This window comes from Podarcis gaigeae (genome assembly GCF_964106915.1).
Source record: "Podarcis gaigeae genome assembly, chromosome: 9".
Classification (NCBI taxonomy): Eukaryota; Metazoa; Chordata; class Lepidosauria; order Squamata; family Lacertidae; genus Podarcis; species Podarcis gaigeae.
In genome coordinates this window covers 31,202,152-31,227,950 of record NC_139685.1, presented here as the reverse complement: position 1 = coordinate 31,227,950, position 25,799 = coordinate 31,202,152, and the positions used below count along the sequence as shown (strand labels likewise).

General features: G+C 39.7%; 1 protein-coding gene and 1 long non-coding RNA gene across 27 annotated transcripts in view; one reads left to right on the top strand and one right to left on the bottom strand.

Annotated features, from left to right (window-relative positions):
• TENM3 (teneurin transmembrane protein 3) overlaps positions 1-25,799 on the top strand; it is a 1,240,854-nt gene that overhangs the window by 306,838 nt on the left and 908,217 nt on the right. The window lies entirely within an intron of this gene.
• Positions 6,324-22,510, bottom strand: LOC310852535. 3 transcript variants are annotated; one of them, XR_014568224.1, is made up of 5 exons: positions 22,251-22,380; positions 20,925-21,025; positions 17,464-17,575; positions 13,528-13,754; positions 6,324-6,695 (listed from the first exon to the last, which is right to left on the bottom strand). It is a non-coding gene; the product is annotated as an uncharacterized lncRNA (long non-coding RNA). The 3 variants fall into 3 exon arrangements; XR_014568223.1 differs by lacking the exon at positions 6,324-6,695 and having other exon boundaries at positions 13,038-13,754; positions 22,371-22,510; XR_014568225.1 differs by lacking the exon at positions 6,324-6,695 and having other exon boundaries at positions 13,038-13,754.

The window sequence follows — 25,799 nt, the reverse complement described above, 5'->3', positions numbered from 1 at the left end:
ACGCTACAGGTGCTTCAGGCAGGTTTCTTTCCCAGCCCTACCTGGAAATCGGCTTCCTGGCAAATGCTGTACCACTGATCTTCCTATGCTCCTTCCCCATTGTTCTTATTTCCTTCATCTTCCCACCCCAACCTCCCTGTTTCTTCTGCCACTTGATTTTCTGACCCTTCACCCACCTTCCTTCAGGTCCCTCTTCTCATTGTGATCTTCTCTCCTGTAATTGTCCTCCATTCTCTGGTCCTGTGTGCAGATTTAATGCTGCCTAATCTGACTGTCCACTTCCCTTGCAGAAGCTACAGTGTTGGTTCTACTTTGCTGACACACTCATCTTGACAATTGAAATGTTCATGATTATTCCATGATGTGACAGCAAACTCAGACAATGGCTAGAGGGGACTCACAGACGGGTAACAGGAATATACTTGTACAATACTCTAAATCAAACTCTGACAGCAACCGAGATTCAGCAACTGGTTCATGAAAGCTGTTCCTGCCCCCCCCCATGAAAGCTGTTCCCCCCCCCCCTTGAAAGTCAATGGATTTTTAAAAAGTTGCAGATAGGTATGTGGATTAGACAGATTCACCAAGGTTATAATAGCTAAATTGAGCCTCCATGTGCAGAATAAGTATATCTCTGCTTATCAGATGCTGCAGAGAAACAATGGGAGAAAGCCAACACTTCCAAGTCCTCTACTTCAGCAGGCAGAGTCATCTCTCTGTAGAAAACAGAATGCTAGACAAGATAGACCTTGGCTAGGATCTAGCAAAGCAACAATTATGTTCTTAATATAGATGCATAAAATCAAAAAAGATAAGATCACTTGTGATAATGAGTGATAGTAAGAAAGATGGGGGTGGGTTTGAGCTATTTGCAGATGATTATAAATTGTGTCCTCACCTAGCACTCTACATGTGGCTCAGTAACGCTGCATATCTGAGCTCAAAATATCAACACCTTCAAGAATCAGTTCCAATACATTTATGAAAGTCTGTAGGCATCAGCATCTAGCTGTCGCTATTAACTAAGTGGTACAATTCGATTTAGCAGTTTTTGAAAACTCCCACAAGGTGGTGCTGATGCAGTAACTTTTACAGACTTTGTAGCCATTGTGCCTGTTAACAAGCTGAATAGATTTGAAAATGCTGCTGTCAAACAGATGTTCTTGTCTTTGATGCTGTATCTCAGTTAAGGTGGGAATGATGAGGTCGGGAAGGTTAATAAATTTATTATGTGGCGGAAAAGTTATTTCTCCTTGCCCATGAGACAGAGAAGCCATTATTTTTACAGCATAATACCAGCTTTTCTTTGTCCGTTTTGACATAGGGTTCTCCTAATCCTTTTCATAGCCTGTAGTTTTGTTATTCCTTGTGCAATGTCCTCTTTTAGTTATGAGCAAGGAAAGTGGAATTCATAAAGAGCTTATTGTAGTTGAGGCTAGATAGATGTTAAAGAGCTCAATAAATTTAAATAAATCTGCCACAAAAATGCCTTGGACACTGATTCACTGATCATTCAGCAATGAATACGAAATACAGACAAATGCAAAGTGGCAAGTGATGTGAGATGATTGCAATTATTCTGGAGATGGTAGGGATGTTGCCCACACACAAAAAAATCTTTACTACTTTGATCAGATAAAGCAAAATCTTCGGTTCTGTGGTAAGTGTTGCATGTATTTTTTACCATCCCCCAATAAATGCCACATCCTTCTCTTTTTAAAATATCATATAGGTCATTTATAATCCAGAATTCAGAATGGTTCTGTATGATGATAAGGGAATAATTGCCACTGTAGATCTTGAATTGTTTTATTGCTAACCATCTACAATAGCAGCAAATCCCAGCCTATATAATAAAAGATTGTGTTTCCCTTTCTAAAACGCCTACTTTCTTATCCTGGCTCACAAGGTCAGCCTCTTCAAATATCAATTCAGACATAACTGCCAAGAGTCATGTTGACATTTAAGAACCCCAGGAATCATTACATTTGTCACTCTTTAACCCAGATGTTGCATTTGGGTCACCAAATTTGCTAATTCAGTGCCCAAACTAAAAGTGTTCCCTTTGGCAGCTCTCACTGGATTTCTGCATTGTTAACAACGATCTAAAATTAAGTAGATGTAATGTTATAATCTTTGCAAATTAGTCATTGATGTCACACTCGCAGCTGCAAAACTGATTACTCGTTTTAATCAATCCTTATGTATGTATTTATTTAGAAGGTTCTGGATTGGTACTTACAATGCTTTTAAAGCAAAACCAGATAAACCCACAGAATAATGTATCCACTAAATAATATAATGCATGCCATGAGCTTTAATTATCTCTATCTGGTTTCGCTTTGACATCTAAAGCTGGCTGTAACAATAAAGTTTTAGAGCAAGTTCACGCATTACTTTGAAAGTGCTAATGGAGGATGTGTGACTTGAACGTCTCTTCCTGTGTTTTGCAAAAGGGCACAAATGGGTAAGTGTTCTATGGCAGAAAGCATGTGCTGGCCCTGCATCAGAAATGTATCGAATTCACTACAGGGAAGATTTTCAACTTCCCCACCCCAGGGGCGTAGTAAGGGGGCGGAGGGAGGGGTCAAAAAGGAACAATTACTGCCCTTCTAGGGCACTTCATAAAAAACCCCTTTTTTAAAAAATGCCTGCTCCAAAGGTCTTATCTTACTACACTAGGGATTATATAGCTATATCAGAAATTTCATGCATATCAGTTAATATCTTGACCCTCCTCCATGAAAATAACTGTTTACTTGGCTGTTTTCCTATGTCGTGAAGGCTGAAATTTCAATTCAGTGAAGCCAAAACACAATCCATCCTGTAGACTGAAGTATCTGTCCACAGTCACTTCCTTGTTATCAGAGGCGCATAATTCACATTCCTTTGTAAGAAAATATGAAATAATGTAAAACTATTTTTGCAGGCAAAAAAAAAAAATCAATGCTGGGGGGCGGTGACAAGAAATTTTTCGCACCGGGTACCACCTGACCTTCCTACACTTCTGCCCCACCTTTTACATACTAATCAAAAGCATAAAAAGGAATATGTGAGCTACATACCGGCATCCATGTAGTTAAAAGACTGTGTTGCCAATGCAGTTAATACACGCACAGAGGAGAAGTACAACTTTCCCCTTCATTCATTATCCAGACGTATTAAAAAGGATGCATGAAAGGTAAAGGTAACGCACCATTGTTGCGAACAGAGGCAAACTGTCCACAAATAGCAGCATCAGTGACTAAATTTGGCGATACCATGATGTGGCGGAGCTGTTAAACTCTCATGTTCCATCAATGCAGAAACTGCCTCTTGCATGGACCCCCTTGTAGCTACTATTTACATCACATCTGGCTTGGACTTGGGTGAGGTGCGGCATGGGTAGCCCATACAGATGCCAGATTAGATAGATTCCTGATTCCTACAGTTCTTAAACCACCTCAAAAAAGTTAGACAGGCATCCATGTGGAACCCCTGCACTATACAAACATAATATGTATGATTGAGAATGGTCTGGTCTGTTTCTTCAGACACTGTTGCAGTCCCAACTAATGCACTTCAGCTCAGAGCTCTGTTCAACGTTGAGCATACTTTGATTTTTAGGAGGCTTGCATTGGTGATAGTTTGCCCATGCCTGCTTTCCCTTCCCATTCTCTCATCCTCGGCTTTATCTCCTGCCAGCCTTTTAGTAGTGTTGTTGCAGCATTTGAAATGTGCTGTTATGCAGGTTAGCATTCTGAAAGTGATTGCCAGAAACACCTGTACTTAATGTCTGAGCAGAGTGGAAAAACTAGGCAGAAGCTCATGCTGCTAAAAGTACCATGGTTGTGATCTGTTGCAATGACACTTTCGCAAGGTGTAAATGTGATTGCTACAAAGACCAATGGACAGTAAAATGGCAAATAGTGAGGGAACATCCCTGGGGGACGCAGGGTGTAAACAGAAAACCCTATAGTTTGTATAGAAGAACAAGAGTATTCCCAAAATTTAATTATGATACCAGAAAAAAAATTAAGCATTGAATTAAAATTGTACCAAAAAAGATTGAGTGAGCAATCTGACCTTCACGTTAATGAAATGAAAATGTGGTCTGCTGAGCAATTTGAGCTATATATTCATGCTCTAACTGGGGAGTAACACATAAAAATTGGTTGTTGTATACACAATTCCTCAGCCTGAACCAAAGCTGGGACTGTGCACACATAACACTGTAAAATAAGTATGAACAGTGCTTTTTTCTGGGGAGATGCAGGGGTACACATAACCCTAAACATTTTGTGAATCTAAATTTGGCCTCATTGAGCGGCAGTATTTCAATATGAATAGGAAAATGAGAGTACCTCTAAACATTTATTTTTTTAAAAAAAGCACTGAGTAGGAATAACATCAAGGTATACTCAATGAGAAGTCGGGGTGAGATTTATCCTTCTACCCACCAAGAGAGGTCAGAAACAAGCTAAAAAATAACCTTGCTTGTCTGATGGAGAAATGTAAGAGAGCAGAAGGCAAGCAGAAGCCCATGCAGACAAAGGAAACTGGCTTGGCAAACACAAAACAACAATGGCCAAGTACATGTCGTATGCATCTAAAATAGATCTCTGCCTTCAGACATTTTACTGGACATGACTGCCATCTTCAAAGCGCTGCAACTTAACATAACGTCCTGTGGGTGTCTCCAGCCATTCACCTACATTTTCAGGACAGACACCACAGGCCAATTTAAGGTTAAATCAATTTTGGTTCAGCAGTGACCTGTGTAAACTAATGATGAAGACACCTGAAAGTGTCCAGCTTTGAGAGCATGGGTCAAACACTGTTAATACCACACACAATGTACAACTGTATGCCGAGCCAGAAGTCTTAGAGGTTAAAGTGATAGAACAGGTTATGTCAGTTTCCAGGATTTACCAAACAGCGCTGACCTGTGTTTGAACTTTAGCTCTCAGTGCTCTTGACCCAAATATGTCAGATGAGGAAAAATCTCACACAAAGAAGCTGTGAATCTCCATCATTAGCTATTCAGCAATACCCAAGTGATCTTTTTAGCAGTTCCCAAGCACACTTACTTCCAAGTAGATGTGTATAGGCTTGGGGTATCATGAAAAAGCCATGTAAAAATGTCACCTTTTATACTAACAGACTGACTTCTATATTTCTGCCATCACTGACTTATAAAGCAGATATAAAGACATTTATGTGAACCGCGGATATATAGTAATCTACAAATACATGTTTATCTGAAATCACATTAATATTGGCTTTTCTTATAATGTTTAGCTCTTCACATTTCAATCCATCACTGTTTCAAGGACTGTAGAAGCATTTAAGGCTTTGAATATAGGTGTTTCTTTGTTTGTTTGCTTGTTTGTTTGTTTGTTTGTTTGTTGCATTTGCTCACTTCTGCCTTGGCCCCGCTTTCCACTATTTTTCCCCTCCAAATAATGTTGTGCTGTGACATAATCTAAAAAACTTCTCATCCAGCAATATCCCAGCTTCCACTCTTGTAAGATCTGACTATATATCTCGAGGTATGCACATTCTTGAGGTAATTCTAATCTGAAATAGTTCCCAAACTACAGGTAGAAACTACAACAGGGAAACCTTTTAAATAGAGATTAATATGGATGCATGAGTTTCTGCCATCACCCATGCATTGCTAATAGACTAATGCAATGCACTCCAAGTGGGGCTATCCTTGGAGACATCATCTTTCAAGCTTCAGCTAGTATATACTTTTGTGGTCTGTCTGCTGACAAGGATGAGAGTCTGTTTTGGCTTTGCACTCAGTATTAATGTAGGGAGTGCCTCCTTTCTTACATTGCTTATGATCCATGGCTGGAGGCAAATCTCAACTTTCACAGTTTGGAAATGTAATTTAATAGTTGCTTCTCAAATCTATTCCAACTTGCAGTAGCTGCAAATGTTCCTCTACCATGAACCTTCACTGCCTTTCCTTTCCTAAACATGCTGGTGGTTGTGGCAATAGGCTCTTGAAGCGTCTCCGTTAAGATCTAGACAGTGTTGTACGCATAAACAGAACTAAGAGAACTATTATATCCTGCTGGTTCCACCCAAAACCATGTGGACTTTCTCTTGGCTCTGCTTGCATGAATACAGCAGAGTCTAGGCAGGAGGGCATCTGTACCCAGTCATTTTCCTAGAGACAAAATCAACTTCAAGGTAAAACTGCAAAAAGTCAAATATTGATTAGATGATCCCACAATTAAATCACTATGCCAAGCCCATTTAGGATTGGTAAGGGAAGTTGGCTTATTGCTAATTTCCCTCATTTAAAGAAATTAGCTTCATCGAGACCCAGGGCACACATTTCTTTCCTGATGAAACACTCATACTCTAGAATTCCAGAAGGGACAAAACAAATGTAACATCATTTAAAACAGTTTTAAAACAGCTTCAAGTAAATAAGAAAACCCAAAAATCTGATCAAGGAGTTGGAAACACTACTCATTGTCTTCAGCTAACTCTCCTTGGCAAATTGAGGAGACAGAAGAGTCGCAAGACAGCCCAACCAGAAAGTTCATTTTCTTCTTTGTCAGCCATTAATCTTACCTCAGAGAATGGAAACACTCTGAGCAGTGCCTCTAATTAAGACCTTGATAATCAAGCAGGTTCATGAGAATTTGACTCCTGATGAAGGAAAGTTCCAACAGTTGTCTTCCCATTCTCTCTCTCTTTAAAAAAAACAAAACATTTTACTACTTAGTGGCAAGATTAGAAATAGTAACAATGCAATTATAAGTAGCCAGTCATTATTTTATCATCTTTGTTTTAATTGTAATAATGTTAGTCATGATGAACTTAATATGCAGCTAATGTGGATTTGTATGTACTTCCTCCAGAAGTTCATTTTAATGTTACCATTTTATTCATGTTCAATTATTCTAAAGTGTTGCTGAATTAACAAGATCCACTTAGTCTTAATCACTACTCATCTCACTTTGCAGCACAGACATTTATGCTTATGAGGGCCCTCCAAAGTAGAATGAGACAGGTAATTTGAAATATATTAACTTTTTTTAAAAAAAGTATAACAACATGTTCCATCCCATAACCAGTAAACTTTTCACAGCAAACCCGTTAACGGATGAGAGCCTTTTATCATGGCTTTTTCCTGCACCACTTAGTGACATCAGAAATCTTGTGTTCCATTCCAGTCACCATTGCTCAGGTTTCCAGAAGAGGGTATGTTGGTGTTGAATGAGCCATGATGTCAGTTGTTCCATTTCCTGTATTGCCACACAGCCTGGGAAGTAGCCAAAGTGCTATAGGTAATTCCGGGAAGCTAGCTGCTTTGGTGCCCAGTGTGGTACGCACATCGGCTGGGGCTCCACTTCATTAAGTGGTGCTGCTGGGAGAGCCGCCCCCTCGCAGCCCCTCCTGCCTGGTCACGCCCCCGAAGCGGCTGCTCTCGCTGCTGCTGCTGCTGAGGTTGCAGGGAGCCTAGGGCGAGGAGAAGGAGGAGGAGGCAGGAGGCAGAAGGGAGAGAGCCGCACGCAGCCCTTGCTGCAATTGACTGGACAGGGCAGCTGCCCTCCAACTTCTTTCCTCCAGCAAAGCAGACGGGGCATGCCACAGAGGGATGGGCGAGGGGAGAGAAGATCAAAGAGATGTGGGGGTGGGGAGCAGCAAAGGGAGTGGGGAGAAATCCAAGAGCAAAGGAAGGAGGACAACTAGGGGGAAGATGGAAGCAACGCGGAGATGGTAGGCAGGCAAGAGGGTAGAATGAAGGGGGATGAAGCCAGAGAAAGAAGAGCCACCCATGGGGGGCGGGGCGAGCACTGGCAGAAGAAGAGGGATGTGGGGAGAGCGGCGTGCCATGCCCCCAGCACGTACGCCACGCCCCGGAGAGCGGCGTGCCATGCCCCCAGCACGTACGCCACGCCCCGGCATGTACACCACGCCCCCAGCACGTACACCACGCCCCCAGCACGTACGCCATGCCCCCGGCACGTAAGCCAGCCCTGCCCCCACCTGCTCTCCGACCCCTGGTGCTGGAGCATGAAGCTCCACCACTGGGGGTGAGCCAAGGCAGGGGTGCTGCGTGGAGCCTCTCCACAACCTCCCCCTCAACTGTAGGGCAGCTGAGGGAGAGGCGATAGGCAGGCGCCTAGCGCCAGCCGCATTATGTTACATTTCTGGACTGAACTAAAAAGCTTCGTGAGCCCATTTCTTTTTTAAAAAACGACCTCATATTTTTATCATTTTGTCACCCCCCTCACTGGTGACACCCGGGGTAGCCGCACCCACCACACACCCCTTCCCACACCCCTGCCAGGAAGAAAGCTTTGGTGAGCTTCCCTGTGCCTGTCTTCTGTTTAGCTGTGGCAACACCACATGAGAGGGTTATACACTGTATTTACGTCCATATAAACAAAAGGTGTCACTCTGCAGGGGAAAGTAATCATACCATATGCCACAGTTCCCCAAGATGCATGGGATGTGTCCATTCTGAAATCAAAAGAAACAATTAACTCCCACCCTCTATATATAAATATATTAAAAAGAGAGCTTCAGATTTATGTCGTAGAGATTTGCTGAAATTAGTGTATTTCGCTTTGGTCTGCCTAGTTCATTTTGGATATGAGAGCTGGGCTGGGTGAGATAAAACCAGAAGAGGATTGGAAGGTTACTTGAAAATTTCTGCCTGCACCTTTCTAGTGTAACAAGTACATTACATACACACATACATCTGCTATTATGTGAAAGGGGCAAACATGTGCTTAAAATACAGCTGATTGCCTCACACATTTAGTATGGCCTCGATGTTATATTATATATGTTTAGAATGCATCCCATGCATCTAAAATAGTGTTACACAACACCCCATCTCCACCCAGTGAGAGAATCCAAGGGCTTACCCCAAGTTTCTGTTTCCTTTGGAACAAGGCACAGCAGAGACTGTGGTGCCATTACAATATATAGTTTACAATATATTACAATATATAGTTTATATACACTTATAAACTACAGTGAAACCTCTACCTGCAACCATAATCCGTTCCGGAGGTTGAAACGGGTTGCTGGGAGAGGTGCAGGTGGTGAGTGCTGCTTCTGCGCATGCGCGACCGGCGGCAAACCCTCCGGTTACTTCCGGGTTTGCTGAGGACATTGGGTGAAATGGACGCAAGTGGAGACAGACGTAAGAAGAGGTTTGACTGTACTATAAAAAAGGTAAAGGTACCCCTGCCCGTACGGGCCAGTCTTGCCAGACTCTGGGGTTGTGCGCCCATCTCACTTAAGAGGCCAGGGGCCAGCGCTGTCCGGAGACACTTCCGGGTCACGTGGCCAGCGTGACATCGCTGCTCTGGCGAGCCAGAGCCGCACACGGAAACGCCGTTTACCTTCCCGCTGGTAAGCGGTCCCTATTTATCTACTTGCACCTGGAGGTGCTTTCGAACTGCTAGGTTGGCAGGCGCTGGGACCGAGCAACGGGAGCGCACCCCGCAGCAGGGATTCGAACCGCCGACCTTTCGATCGGCAAGTCCTAGGTGCTGAGGCTTTAACCCACAGCGCCACCTGCGTCCCCTTTGACTGTACTATAAACAGATGCAAATTAGACCCCAGTGTTTTTCTTACAGTCCCCTTCTCAATATGCCTAATTTGAATTAATCAATTTTAATCTAGCATGTAAATTCTCAAAAATCTCAATTTTTTTGTACAATCTTTGTTCGCAGTAACCAAAATCATGTTATCAACATATACAAGCAGAAAAGTCATTTTCACATTGTTGTTTTTCCTCATGAGACATCAGTTGAATTGGACCACATTTTTCAGTATGAATAGGTTGCCTAGGCTCTGTGGAACTTTTCTGGCTTTGCTTGGGGATAGAAGGTCTTGTTCTCTTCCTCAACAAACAACTTCCACATATTTCACTATTCAGGTCAACTTTGCTAGGTTTAATTTCCATTCTTCTCACCAAACCTTTCTTTGGCATCTCTGCTATAATCCCAAAGCCTCTATGCCCAAGCCTTTTGTGCCACAGATGAACACAGGTTGCACTTGTATTCTTCTTTACCATATTTTCTCACTCTTGAACTGTTTCTAGCACAAAGACTCCATTATTTTCAAAAACCTTGTGCGTACAAAACTCCATCTTTGGTAACTGCACATTTGTTGTGATTTAAATTTACATTAAAGCCACGCTTGGTCAGGGCTGGCACACTCAACAGACTGTCTGATTATTGAAATTGAAAGAGAGTCTGATGTGATGTAAGGAATATCTTGCTAATTGAAGTGAATCTTACAGAGTTAACCTTTAGAACTATAGGACCACTGGGGACTAACAAGGTGCTGTTTCCAATTACTTAAAGAAAATGTTAGAAAATGAGATACTGCTGCATTAATTATGTTTATTGTTTCCTGATACAGAGTGTGGGCAGTAGGATTCATATGTTCTATGTTCGATATCTTTTGCAATCCTATAGTGGTTTGCAATCCTATATTGCATGCCTAGATTTTAAAGAGCTGAGGTTACAGTGCCCACTACATGTAGGTATTCTGAAGACTATCCAGTCTTAGATTACAATGCCTCCCAGCTATTTATGTGGGTGGTTAATTAATAGAGTCGTCTGCGACTGGACCTAACGGTCAGGGGTCCCTTTACCTTTACCTTTATAGAGGTTCAGGCTCTGAAAAAGCTGCTTACAGCCTTCTGGATATAACCAAAGGTTCTGCCTGCAATTTATACAGCTCAGAAATACAGTTTCAACAGTCCCCTCTTCATATCAAATTGGATAGTAGAGATATTTAAGAGAGGTTCCTTTTCACTGCTCTCTAGCTCTGAGAATCCTATTCTTTGAAATATGCAGGTTAATCTAGTGCAACATTTTGTTTCCAACTGTAGCATGCCAGATGTTCAATGTTGTCCAGGAAGTCCTCAAGCAAGTCATGACAGACACAGTTCTCTCTTTTTTTCTTTGTCTCTGCAGGTAGTGAATATATAAAGCTGGCTTGTACCAGCTGAGACCACAGGTCCTTCTTGACCAGTGCTGTTTATTCTGACTGCCTGGCTGTGTCTTTCCAAGGTCCAAGGTACTAAGTCCTTTCTCTGCCTTGCTATCTGAGATCCTTTTAACTAAAGGTACTTGGACTGAGTAGGGAGATTTCTGCAAAGCATGTGCAGAAGAAAGAGCAGCAGAACTTGAGGAGAGAGCAGAAGGACTTCAAAGGCTGTAGGGTTGCCATGGCAGCTGTCACTCCTGTGATTTCAATGGCAATGGGGTGAAAGTGATGGGAGTGCTAGGCTGGTGGAGTCATTACTGAAGAGCACATCCAGGTTCCCCTCTTGGAAAAGGTTGTGTGGTAGCTAAACATTCCTCTTCTCTCATTAGATTAAAGAATCTATGGCCTTTTACATGGGGGGGGGTGTTTATGTTTGTTTCTGTGCTAGATACTTTTGTGTTTTTGTTGTCTAAACTGCCCTGTGATCTTTGGATGAAGGGTGGTTATTATTATTATTATTATTATTATTATTATTATTATTATTATTTGCTTTAACTGTGTTCCAGCCTTCTTTGGCAATCCACAAAAGTCTTTCAGGGTCAATGTAAGATGCCTTCTTCTGATCAGGCATTTTGATGACAGGATTTAACCATGGAATTATTTTAGTTGTGTGTTTAGATTGCATGGCCTATGCTTTTTTCTAAATATTTTTAATTCGCTGCCCTGGGCTCCTTTGGAAGGAAGGGCAGGATAACAATCTGACAAACAGTAATAACAGAACCATAGAATCAAAAAGGGTTGGGAGTGAACCGAGGCTGGAATTTCTTAAGAGCCAACTGTCATCTAAAGATGGGCACTTTTCCTATGCTTCATGGTCTCCCTCCAAACTCTTGAATTGTTGTTGGATTGCTGATGTCATGTGGGAGGTATTTGGTTTCTTGAGCTGGGAGAAATCACCAATTAGGGTCCTGACTTTGGTTGGGTGTGCTACGGGTGCTATGAGATCTGTTTCAGTGGGCTGTTTCCAGCCACACTCACTTTCAGTGATCACCAGGATCAGCTCGGAGACAGGAACTAGGGCAAGATCCTCTGTCAGTTACACTGTAGCCACCATCTCAGTTTCTAGGTAACTGTTGAGCTTCTGACATCTTTGACCTTTTATTAAGACTTTATTAATTATCGCTCTGTCACTACTCATCCCAGTATGGCTTCATGCTCAGGGCAGTTGGATTTGGGGCAGAAAACTGAACCTTAAACTCAGCTATAGAGTTGTTGGAAGGGATTTCACATATCCCTAAATTTCAAGTGAAACTGGATTTAAAGTTTCATGTGTGAGAAAGATTGTAAGGAAGAGAAGCAAGTGGCTGTTTCTGTTTACACTGTGCCTCTTTTACATATCCATTTTATTTGTATTAAGAACACAAGGCCCTAGTAGCATTGGGTGGGTGGGAGTAGAATTGATCACATTTGTCTGAGGAAATGATTAATTATTCCATTATGCTGCCTTTTGGAATAATGTGCACACTAAAATGCAGCTAAGTATCTCCTAAAGGAGAGAGTAAAACCAAAACATACCAAACTTAGAATCTTCTGGGCTATGCTGATATAGGTGTTTTAGAGATGGAATAGTGATCTTTATCTCATGATTTTACATAATAAATTGATTTTATGACTTTGACCAAGCAGTTTGCCATTAAATACATTCATGGTAAAAGGTTTATTTATCTTTACCAAAATTGCGGCATGATGTTCTTACCAGCAAGGCTGTCTTAGAATCACTGTAGGAGAGGTGTGACCATTTCATCATTCATTACTATTTCAGATGGAGTCACTAGAGCACTGGTAGCTTTAAGTGCCTAGAGTAGCCAGCTGATCAGGATTGAGTAGACACCCCTTTGTTCTAAATAGAGCATACTCTAACCTTTAAACCTTGTGACTGCTGTCTTGCCCTGCTTCCTGTGTCTGGGTGACAAACGTTGGTTGGGATAATATTTGCCTTGGTTTCTCTTTACAGTGAAAAGTATAGTATATGTTGTTATCATTTTCAGCTATGAACTACCAACTGTGCTAAATTATTTGTGGCAACAGTTTAATATAGGATCCTATCCAGCAGCAAACACAATATATAATACCTTTAAAGCAAATACCTTTGTAGGAAGAATCCTATAGAAAGCTATCTAGTGGTTGACTGACAAAAATGTTTTGGATCTGGGTATGTTGAACAAACTTTGTGATATTTGCATGCTCCTTACTTACACAAAAATGTTCTGAACCACTCAATTCCTCTTGGCTTCAAAGCATAACATATGGTCCCTTAGCCCTGGACACAATTTGAATGGGTCATAGAATAAGCAATAATACATATTTTTGATGCATTCCAGTTTTAAACTTCTGAGGTTTAGCCAACATCTATTGAGAAAGATAGAAAATGTTAGCCTATTTTGATGATGCATCTTATTTAAATTCTCTGGGATCATGCTGTGAAAAATGGTGTCAGTGCAGTGGCAGAGAAGCAGTTGGACCTTAAGCAATGCTCATTGAAGTGAGATAAGACTTTCTCACCTTTCGTCCCATCTGAAATCCCTGTGCCGTCAAAAAGCTTCTCCTGGGGATCAGGGGACCATCTTGAACACGGTGGGTTGTTGTATGGGGAAGCTTGTGGGAAGGGGTGAATTGCCCAAAATCTGTTAGGTTCTGTGGGTTCCTCCAACTCTCAGGTACGGTTTTTCAAGAGCCAAAGGAGCTGTAGTGGGGAGGAGGTGATGGAAGGTCCTCTTCTGCCCACTTGCCTTCATGAATGGTTTTTAGGGATCAAACAGAGGAAACCAAGGCATGAAAGAATACATGAAATTATTTCCCCGCCAATACATGCACCACACACCCCGAACTTCTACATCAAAAAAAAATTAAACCCCACGAACATGCCAGACAATATCACATATGGTAGCTGATTAGATACACTGGCCTTTATTCAATTTAAACTATTATTAATAATTCTCAATGTTAATAATACTGTTAATTGTTACTTATGCAAGTTGTTTTTTTAAAAAAGTATCTCTCCTTCAATAGCCTCTTTTTTAAAAAAAATCAAATTTAAACCTCTGAGCATACATTTTCTGAGCTATTTAATTGTGTTCCTAAATGAAATACAAGCAAGAGATAATGGTGTATTAAGATTAGACATATTTATATAACTTTAAGGCTATTAAGGCTGTTTAATCCTTATGAGTGACATCAATATGGACCTAATTAGCACAGTTTGCAGCCACTTCATAATTCAAAAGAATGTGATCATTCAGCTGGAAGCACGTTTGACAGAAACTCCATAGTCATGAAGGTAAAAGCTTGCAAAATCACCCACTAGGATGGAGAAGCTGTCATTCTTCCATCAGTGCTGTTGAATACTAATGTCAAGGTCAGACTAGTGTAATTTTAGGCTGCCAAAATATTGCTAGATCCAATACAGTAGTAAATGATAAAGAAAGTAAACTTTGATAAACTTTGATATGGTAAGCTATAAAGTTTGTTACACTGGGGTTTACAGTGTACTATACCTAGACAGAAAGAAAAGGCAAAAAAAAATATCATAGTATGCCTCCTTAGATTATTTACAAACACATACCTTTACTTTATAAAAATTTTTATTGCATTTTCAATTTACAAGATCAGAAATATAGAGACTTAGAAAAGAAAAAAAGAAAAAGAACAAACAACAACAACAAAAAAAGACAGAAAAAGAAATAATCCAACTTTCAAATACATTTTTACATTACTAACTGGACTTCCCCACATCTCCCTCACCCTGCGTTCTTTACAATAAAACATATCAGCAAATTATTACCTTGTTTCGTACCTTATTTATATCTTTCAAAATATTATACTTCTAAATCTAAAGTTCCTTTTATCAGCCATTTATACCTTAAAATGATACATAAAAAGAAAAAAAACTTTAAATTTCAGCTTTTTCTTACTTATAACTTAGTCTTCTGTTGTCTCAGTCTAGTTGCAGGAGCTAGAGTTTCCAAATCATGCGGGTTCTTAACATTCATACAACTTATAATGTTTTTGTAAATAGTCCTTAAATTTTTTCCAGTCCTCTTCCATTGTTTCTTCTCCCAAATCTCGGATTCTGCCCGTCATTTCAGCCAGTTCCATATAGTCTATCAATTGCGTCTGCCACTCTTCCAGCATGGGGAGATCTTGTATCTTCCAATATTTTGCTATGAGTATTCTTGCTGCTGTAGTTGCATACATAAAAAAAGTTCTATCCTTCTTTAACACCTTTTGGTCCACAATGCCCAGGAGGAAGGCCTCTCGTTTCTTAGGAAAGGTGTACCTAAACACCTTTTTTAACTCATTATAGATCATTTCCCAGTAGGCCTTCACTTTTGGACAAGTCCACCAAAGGTGAAAGAATGTCCCTTCAGCCCCCTTACATTTCCAACATTTATTATCAGACCGATGATATATTTTTGCAAGTTTTAACTGGGGTCATGTACCACCTATATATCATTTTCATAATATTTTCCTTCAGGGCATTACATGCCGTGAATTTCATTCCAGTGGTCCATAACCTTTCCCAGTCTTCAAACATAATGTTGTACCCAATATCTTGAGCCCATTTTATCATGGCTGATTTGACTGTCTCATCCTGAGTGTTCCATTTAAGCAGCAAGTTATACATTCTCGAGATGCTTATATGAAACATTACGCAACCAAGCAGATAGTTAACTCCTGTTGCCATGACTGTACTATAAAATATTGACTTTATTGTGGAAATTTAAAACATGCTGGTTACTTATTAGTTTAAAATAGGCAGTCTTTAAAACAACAATTGCAAACAATGTTCAAAGTATACATAATTCTTTTAAAATTACTTTCCTTAACATAATCTTATATCCCAGATTCACAGACTTTCCACATAAGCACTCTTTCACTTCACCTCCAGGAACATGTTTGTTTTGTTTTATAAAACCATTTATCTTGCTTTTGATTCCCAAAAGCAACCTCAAGGCAAGCTTTCATAATAGTCAATCATGAAGAAAATATAATCAAACAACGAAGTGTATACAAATATTCTAGCTATGTGGACAGGGCTGATCATGTGTGTCTTTCCAAACCAACCAAAACTGTCTGGGAGGTAGAGTGATAATCAGATTGGAATGACTGGCGCAATCAACTCTGCCAACAGACTACCAGTATTCACACACACTTTCCTAGTTGCATGTAATTGCACCACAAAAAAAGGTCTCCCACTGCTGCTGTGTATGTGGAAGGAAAAAAGTTTGTTTGACACGAAGTTAGATTTAAGACTCCTCATTATGGAGAAGTGACAATTTCCCATGTTGGGCAAAAAATTCCTGCACTGCAGGGGGTTGGATTAGATGATCCTCATGGTCCCTCTCAACTCTACAATTCTATGACAAAATATTTTGCACCCCAGAACTCACATTATATTAATATTATAATCCTGGCTAAAGTGCAAAGCTGGCATGCAAACTCTTACATGCAAGAAGGCAAAATATTACATTTCTAGAAATATGACATTAGATTTTTGGCAGATTTGTACTGTTCCACATTTTGACTCAGACCTTATCCAGTTTAGATTTAACCTTTTCCTAGCAGCACAGAAGAAAAAGTCCTTGTGTATTTTATGTTATTTTGATTATGAAGAATTGGTACACTAATTTGGATCCATCAGCATGGCATGGGAAATGTTCCATTAATAGTTAAGGATTTTGTAATAAAAAAATCAATATTTGTTTCAATTTTCATCTAAAGCTGAGATTTTAAAGAGAGAAAAGCCAGCTTCCACTGATATTTTATACACTTTAAATCCTGGAGATGGCTTTTTTGGAGCCATCTCCCCACCCCCACCCCACTTCCATAAAATGCTTCCTCAGTTTTTGATTGATTTTACATTGCATGAATATGTCAATGAGGAGTTGCAAAGAATACCTCAGTAGGATTGCTTTTCATATTCACATACAGCTTTGAAAGATGTCTAAAATGACATGTTTGCAGTAAAATATACATGGCCGGGTGAACTTTCCTGGTCCTATCTTGCGCCTCAGTAATTCTAAAACAGAATCTGAAGTCTTTGTTCTGATAAACTAGACGTTTTTTTAAATATATATATATTCAAATGAAATATTCAGAGACTCCATACACACACAGCAATGTATTCTTTCTCTTCTGGCCCATGGTTAACTTTCATTCATATTAATGTGAGTTAGAAATGTGCCTTAGGCAAAGACCTCTATTATTCTCATAACCTTTCTATTTAATATTTGTTTGGCTGAATTCATGTTACTTAGCAGACTAGAAATTGTAAATGTGTAGAATCCTTTGCATATTCATACTACTGGCGAGTGCTGCATCAAGCTTGTTGTTGGGGTACAGTCTTTGCTTTAGCAATGCTAAGTACCCCGTGTTTATGCTGTGTCTGTATATATTCTCTTTAGTTACTAAGAAGGTCTTCCCCAAGCATATACTTGCCAGCTATGTTGTACTGCAGCTCCAATTATCCTTGCTTATTGACCATGCCAGTGGAAGCTGAAAGAAGTAATAGTCCAAAGCTTGGAGGGGACTTCTGGAGAAGTGAATCATTCTGCAAGCAAGTTCAGGAGCATCAGATTCAGTTGGTCCATTGCAATAATCAGACTGAATTCCTCCCCCATCCCTCCCACCTCATATTCTTCCAGCTGGTAGAAGCTAGCAAAGTGCCCACAGCCTGGTAATAAAGGAAGGGGCTGTTTTGCTTCCATCTGAAGCACATGGATATATAAGCCACTTTCTTCAGCCAGCAAAGGGAAGAAGTGACAGTGGAAGGAAATGAAAGCGATATAGTGGGCAGGTGTAAAACGATCGAGTTCGAAGGGATCTAGTCTAACTCTCTGCTTGGTACAGGACATTCAGACCTAGATAGCCCCATCATGGCTGTTGAGCCTCTGCTTCAAAACCTTCCACTGGAGAGAACCCACCACCGCATTAAGTCATTGGTTCCATTACCAAACTATTCTTACCATTAAGATGTTTCTCCCAATGTTTAATCAATATTCAACAGGCTGCAACAGTAAGTCTGCATGCTTTGTTGAGGCTTCCCCTTTTCCCAGACGAACAAACAAACAAAAAAAGCAAGCCAGCACTAAAACATTTAATTCCTGCCTTTGAACAGCATTTGGTGGTAACATTCAGCAAGTGAACAAGATGCCAGGCTTAGTATATAATGCAGTTTTGAGTCCTGACAACTATAAGGTTTAAAGGTTCACACAAGTGGAATTAACTGAAAGAGCTGTATGTAAGTTGGCCAAAAACAAATAAATCAGGAACATCTTCTCTCTCTCTCTCTCTCTCTCTCTCTCTCTCTCTGTGTGTGTGTGTGTGTGTGTAACAGAGTTAAAAACATATCTATAAAGTAAGTCTTAGTCAAAAATATTAGAAAATTAACCATATGTTGATAACACATATCCTTTGATTTCTTCTCTACGCTAAGAATTCTTTATCAACATGAATTACAAGCTTCCTTACTTCAGATCCCTTCTCAATAGCTACCTTGTTTGCTCCCTGACCCCTAGTTCTTGTCCCATGCCCCACTGCAATTTAGCCTGTGACCAAGCTTAAATAAATTTGTCTAAAACAATCACATATTTTTTCAGTGTTTATCCCTGGATCCACTTTCCTCTACTTTGATAATTTTGCAGTGTTGAATTTTAGGTTGCAATGTCCTAGGGTAGAGCACTCTTGTATTCTGTAAAGAAGGTAAAAGGAAGCTATGGTCATCCATATGTTCTTAGGCACCAATTCTCATCAGCCCCAGCCAGTGTGGTCAGTGCTCAAGGATGATGAGAGTTGGGACCTAGCAAAATCTGGAGGGTCACAGATTCCCCATTCCTACTTTAAAGTGATGGTGTAAAAGCAATGCAGATGATGTGGCATTCAGCTGTAACCTTTTATGGTGGCAAGTGGAAGTGTCTTTTTGACATCACTGATCACCAGATTCATTCATTCTGAGTGGATACAATTATTTTTAAAACAAGTTGCCTACTGCTGTTTATGGTTTATCATTCTTCCTTAAATCATAATGAGGAATTTAAACATATAAATATTGAGTAAACCTCCAAGTACTTTTAGTGACAGATATTGTTTTGGAAAGGCAAGTTTTCACATCAGTAATGCATAGAAGCCTCTTATTTCACTGTAATTGTTGAAACGTGTGCAATTTGTGTGCATTTATTTTTCTAAGTGTTTAAACAAGTTGGTGTAAATGATATCCTGGGACCTTAATGCATGTGGATTATAAAGGATTTAATGCATCATGCTCCTTTGGAGTGTTCTTAAGATGTATCAATGTCGTTTACCACTCTATGCTTAATTACAATGCTAAGAGTGCACCATACAATAGGGTGATTTAATAACAACATAACTACATTAGATGGCAGTTTCTTATTGGAAGTGAAATACTGCATTTCTGAACTCTCCACATTTACAGCACCTTAACAATTTACCGGTATTCTATGCTCCATTACATATGCTGCTACTCACCTTCGATTATATTATTGTAAACCTTTACCTACACTGTGTAACTGGTCTGCAATGGCCTTTCTGCAATAAAGTTACATTTTGCTTGTATTGTGTTGTAACGTAAACTCAACAGGCTGATATTGGGGGACTGATAAGTGGATGTTCACACTTCTGAATAAGACGTAGGGCAAAATGAGCTCTGGTCTTGCCCGCCTCTACAAACCTGTAGTTTATTAAGCTGAACAGCTACACATTATTCATAGCAATCAAGTATCCACACTTCCTTACTTACATGTGGTTTTATATGTATAGGTACTTTTGCATATTGAGGTTTATGATGTATATATGCTGCCAATACACTTCTTCCAGAATGTCGGCGGATCTTTCTCAAGCTTGCTTATCATATTTTTATGTACATTGGCAAATCCAAGTTCCTTGGAAAGGATGTAAAAATAGAAGGCTGTTCTGCTTTTAAAGCTACTTGTGGTTCAAGTTTAAAGTTTTCAATAATTTATTCCCCATCAAGTCTTGTCTAAGTCTAAATTGGTAAAAATATTATAGCATAGATGAATGCCTGACCTTTTCCCATGGTACACTTGATAGCAGTTGTTTATATGGAGAGTAAAATCCTGATCAATCTGACACTTACTACAGACTTCCTGCTGCTTAGAAATGTGTACTGTAATAGCATTTGTATGTTTTCTTTCCTCCCCTAAGGTTTCAGATTCCTGCTTCACAAGAGCACAGCAAATTAGAAGAAGCAGCCTAGTCACTATAAGAGAAATGAAGTGATTTGACAATTTGTACGCTGTTTTAACCTGAATCTGATGTATCCACAATTAGTTGCATTGGTTGGAAGCAATCATGTGTGTGTTTGTATCTCTCTGTTTGTGGTTATTTCACAGTTCTTAACACAACTGTATACAATTAAATAAGCTTGACCTTTCCCCTCTCACCAACAAGGCCACAGATGCCGAAGAACTGTGTTCTTAGGCTGCTTGAATTCCAAGATTAAAAATTAATCAGATTGTGTAGGGCAGAAATGGTTGAATTCAAGCATACAATATAATTGGGAGGAAATGGTTACCTATTTAGTGGGCCATGCCTAGTAACATAACTCTCTCTAAAATCATTTCACTCCTTAGAATGTTCTTTGTGGCTAGAGGGTGAAAGATAATCAATTCCCCCAAATGGGAAAACATTAAAAATAAAATAAGAGGTTTTGAGTTTAGAGATAATAGAAAAACTCAGATTTTCATGCTTCGAGACTTAGCCTTGCAGATAGGCAGCCAAAGGGGATTAACATAGGGAGAAGAGCCAGGTCCGAGTCAATTAAGTGATTTCTTTTCTATGCCAAATATACAAAAAGCACAAGAAATCATTTTAGCAAATAGGGAAGGTGAGTCTGTGTTACTGATTTGTGTTTTATATTTTACCTGGTATTGGAAGGCGTAACCAGAGGTGGACAATCCACTGTGCAGCTCACAGTCTTCCTGAATGTGACCTCTGCTCCCCTCCAAGCGTAACACATTCCTTGCTGGTGGATAGATAGAAAGAGATGGGCTATGAACAGTTTTGTCACTCTAAGCCCCGCACTGCACCTTTTTTCTTTTTCTTTCCAAAGAATGCCATTTTTCAGACAGAAGCCACTGAGTGTGGTGGCTGGAGTGGAGAGAGATGTTCTGTGACCAACTTATTGGTCTTTCAGAAGCCTGCCCAAGAAGAGAGAGAACAGCCATTTGAGAACATGCATCTAATCCTGGCTTTCAAGCCTTCCCCTTTTCTGGAACTTAGGGGGCCATCACTTCTTGCCTGAGCAGAGAAAGAAAAGTCTTAGAAAGCACCCAGATTCTTAAGAGTAATGCTGACTGGGTAGTAATATTTAGGGCAGGGAGGACAGATCATGCTGGTCCATGTCAATTTCTCATATGCTCATCCCTAAATCCATACTGTCCTGTTATCACATGTACCAGCATTTTATTTTTTAAAAAGTTCCAGCCGTATTCTAGATTCAGGTAGGTAGCCATGTTGGTCTGACACAGTTGAAATATATAAAAAAATTAAAAAATTGTCCAGTAGCACCCTAGAGACCAACTAAGTTTGTTCTTGGTATAAGCTTTTGTGTGCATGCACACTTCTTCAGATACCTCTGGCATGCACACAAAAGCTTATACCAAGAACAAACTTAGTTGGTCTCTAGGGTGCTACTGGACAACTTTTAAATTTATTTTTATATATACAGCCGTATTCCGTTACCGAATACATCTGAAATGTTTTTTATCATACATTGTTTCGGGAATTTTGTATATTTTTTAGCCAAAAGCTATTTTACTAAATTTAGAGAAGTGAGAAATCTGAAGGATAATCACATGTTTATTTGCATGTTAGAAGTAGTCATTGTGGATCAGGTCCCCTTACATTCACAGAAATCAAATTTCTTGAGCATTCCTAGCCCACTGCCAGCTTGTTTACAAAGGAATGTAGACCCTGAGGGGGGAAACCATTGCCCACTCCTGAAATACCCATAAAAATATAATTATGACACCTTCTGTTGCCCTTCCTTTCAAAGAAAGGTACATACTATCATCTATATTTAGAAAGAAGGAAATGAAGGCTTTTTACATATGTGTGTGTGTGTGTAACATGTAATAATAATAATCAATAATATATTATTTATATGCCACCCATCTGACTGGGTTGTCCCAGACACTCTGGGCAGCTTCCAACAAAAAATACTAAAAAACAAAAACACAACATCATACACTAAAAACTTCCCTGAGCAGGGCTGCTTTCAGATGCCTTCTTTTAAAAATTACCTAGCTGTTTGTCTGTGGGCTTTTTGAAGCAGAATCTCTCCATCCACTTAACCAGGTCACACATACTTCATGCAAGCGTGAGGACCCTCAGGTACAGGAGAAGAATACAGAGCTGCCGGTCTCTCTGTCTGACCCCTCTACTCTCCCCCACCCAAGATCAAGGACTCCCCAAATGTTTTTGGTTGGCTGGAATGTATCCTTGAACTCTGGTAATGCCTCTTGCCTGCCCAGATGGAGGATAAAGAAGAGTGTGTGAATAGAAACTAGCCTACTATGCTGAGGTAAAATTTAAATTTGTTGCTCCACCTACTTTTGCTTTTGGCCCCACGTACTACTCTGACATGTGACCTTTGGAAGGTTGCTCAGAAGGGGATGTGGCCTTCAAGCTGAAAATATTTTCTCACTCCTGAGGTAAATGTACCAAATAACACTATTATTTATAAACCAATACAGAAAAGGTTACAAAAGAGCCCTGAGGTAAATGGTTGTCGGCCATTAAATAAATGTTTTGAAGCGCTGTCATCTTTGTGGCAAAGCTTTTAGTATTGGAATTTAACTCCGTCCTGACTGAAGAATTTTTTGTCAGGAGACGTTCTTTTCTCACTCCTGTTTAACCAAAGTTTTGTCACAACCCAGGTTTCCACGATAACCTTTGAGTGCCTCTGTTTTGGCATTTTGCAGGCTTGTATTCTGAGTCTGAGACTCCTGGGAAGAAAATTTAACTGGGATGCTCAAGCAGAGTTCTTCTGTGAGAAGCACCGCAAGAGAAATTCCTCTCAGACTTGCTTATTGTTGCAGAGAGAGCCTTTGTAATTACCAAGGGATTAGGGCAGAATATGAAAAGTCCTGGAAGAAAGCAGCTTTCTTGCAGATCAGGAATGTGTGCTGCACAAACTCTGAAACCATCAACCGGGTTAGTGAGGCAGAAGTGTATTAAAATGCTAAGAGTTCAAGGAGGAGGTCCTAGTGAAAACAACTAATTAAAGAAATAAAAAAGAAGGTTTCTAAAGAGTGCCAGAGATTATGTCATTTGATTTCTCCAGGAAGAAAAGGGGTCTTTTGAGGATTGCAAATGAGATGACAATGCTGCGCCAATACAATGGACTTATCCCTTTTCCACAATAAAAGTAATGAAAACTGGGCTTAATGGTACATAAATAAAAATAATTAAATAGAAGATAGTGGTAGTGGTACATTACCTGAATTAATATACAAGATTAAGAGGCCAATAACCCAGAAACAACTTACTTTCTTGATCTTTTATATAAATTAATCCACCCTTTTAGGCATCAATATGATCTTACACCACACTGAGTTACAACAGTGCTGTATCATTTTATTAAGGGCATAAACAAAAATATTTTTAATTAAAGAAATTGGTGACAAAACATTAGCCAGTGTCTAGATTTGTGGCATACCTCTTCAGAATAGGAATGGGGAAGAATTTTGGTTCAATCCACAATTTGGAGTGAACCCCCTCCCCAATCTACATCTGACAGATCATGCTCTGATCAAAGCACAGACAAGTGGATTAGATTGCATGTATATGCACTGTTCCAAAGCATGGTTTGTTCCAATTTACATTGGTACAAGGTGGCCTGAGAACTTCTCTGTTGTTGTTTTTTTTAAAGGAAGGCATTTTCAGCTACTTTGAGATACAACCATTACTAGCCTGTATGGAAAAATATATGGATCCCCCCCCCCCAAAGGTACATGCCATCATTTTCTCCATACCATCATCCAGGTAGGGATGTAAGAAGACATCATTTCTGTTCCAACCTGTGTTGTTCACATGCATTGCTGTTTTCATTCCGCCGCAGTTCAGCTTCCAACAAAAACTGCATTATTTGTCTCACTGTGACCTGTTATGGAATTTTCCATAATAAATTACATTCTTCAACATTTATTTCAATGCAAAGGAAACACAGTGCAAATTGTGGTGAGGTGGAGAGATCAATTATATATTGCTTTTACTCTGAAACAACAGTGAATATTGGACATATATCCTGGATTGATAAGAGTTTTTTAAAAATAAATAAATAACCAGGGAAACCCTCATAAGTTCTCCAAAAACAATTTAAATTTGTTAAAAGCATGCAGACTTTTAAGGATATTTCCTTTTAAAAAATCCACGTGAACCAGGGTTGGATTTGATGATCTACTCATGTGCAGGGAACACAGACTGGATTAGGACTCTTTTATCCATTCCTACTTCGGAGTCTTTAGAATTAGAGAGTCACAGTAAAGTGGTTTTGTGGCAGAGTGCAATTGTATATGAAGAATAATAATATTAGGAAAATATAATCCTATTCTGAACACACACAAATACACAAGAGTATATTTCATGTTTCAAGTGGAAACTGGTTATGTTAAATAAGTCAGAAAAGTATAACATTTCACATCTGAGCTCTATTCTGAAATGGATTGCAGGTTTTTATGTGTCTGAACCTGTCTTGGAGACATTTTCAAAATACTTACCGGTATTCCAAATAGATTTTTATGCAAGCTGGTTCTATAGATAGCCGATATGAATATTATTCAACCTGACTACAATGTCATAACACTGTTTATTATTTGAAGATGCAAGCATAAGCTTACAGGGAAGTAACTCCCATTGAAATAAATGAGAGTCACTTATGAGTAAGCATGTTTAGGATTGCAGGACAATACTGTTTACTTTGACTAGAAACAGATGTTATAGAGAACGCATGGCAGCTGCAGAAAACTACAGCTCAGCCTAATGCTTATCTGGTGCTCAGTAACATTTCTTTTAATACAGTGGTACCTCAGGTTAAGTACCGTACTTAATTTGTTCCAAAGGTCCATTCTTAACCTGAAACTGTTCTTAACCTGAAGCACCATTTTAGCTAATGGGGCCTTCCGCTGCTGCCGCGCCACCAGATTATGATTTCTGTTCTCATCCTGAAGCAAAGTTCTTAACCCGAGGTACTATTTCTGGGTTAGCGGAGTCCGTAACCTGAAGTGTATGTAACCCGAGGTACCACTGTAATACAAAGCATATGATGTGATGTCATTGTACTCTGAGGTTCTCTGTCTTTTCAAGCAATAGCTAACAAAGTGCAGCACAATGGGAAAGCAAAGACTGCAATGTTGTCAAATCTAGGCAAAGGATGACGTTTTGGTGATGCTTGAATCTGGGATGAACCCATGGTTTCCCATGGGGGTGTTCCAGTTTGAACAAACAGAAGCCTGATCTAAGATAAAGCTGCCATTGGATACAACCCTTTGTAATTATGAAATGATGTTGTATTGATATGTATCATTATTCCTAATACTTTTGTTAATAAGATCAAACGTTAAGTCAGGCAAGGGGCACCAGGATATTGCTGGACTATGGTTTCCATCATCCCTGCCCCCCACCAATGCACGGGTTGATGGGATTTGGAGTCCAAAACATGGCAGGCACAGTTCCCACCCCTGTTTTAAATTATGTAAGAAATCTGCCATAAGACTTTTCCTGCTCTAGATCAATTC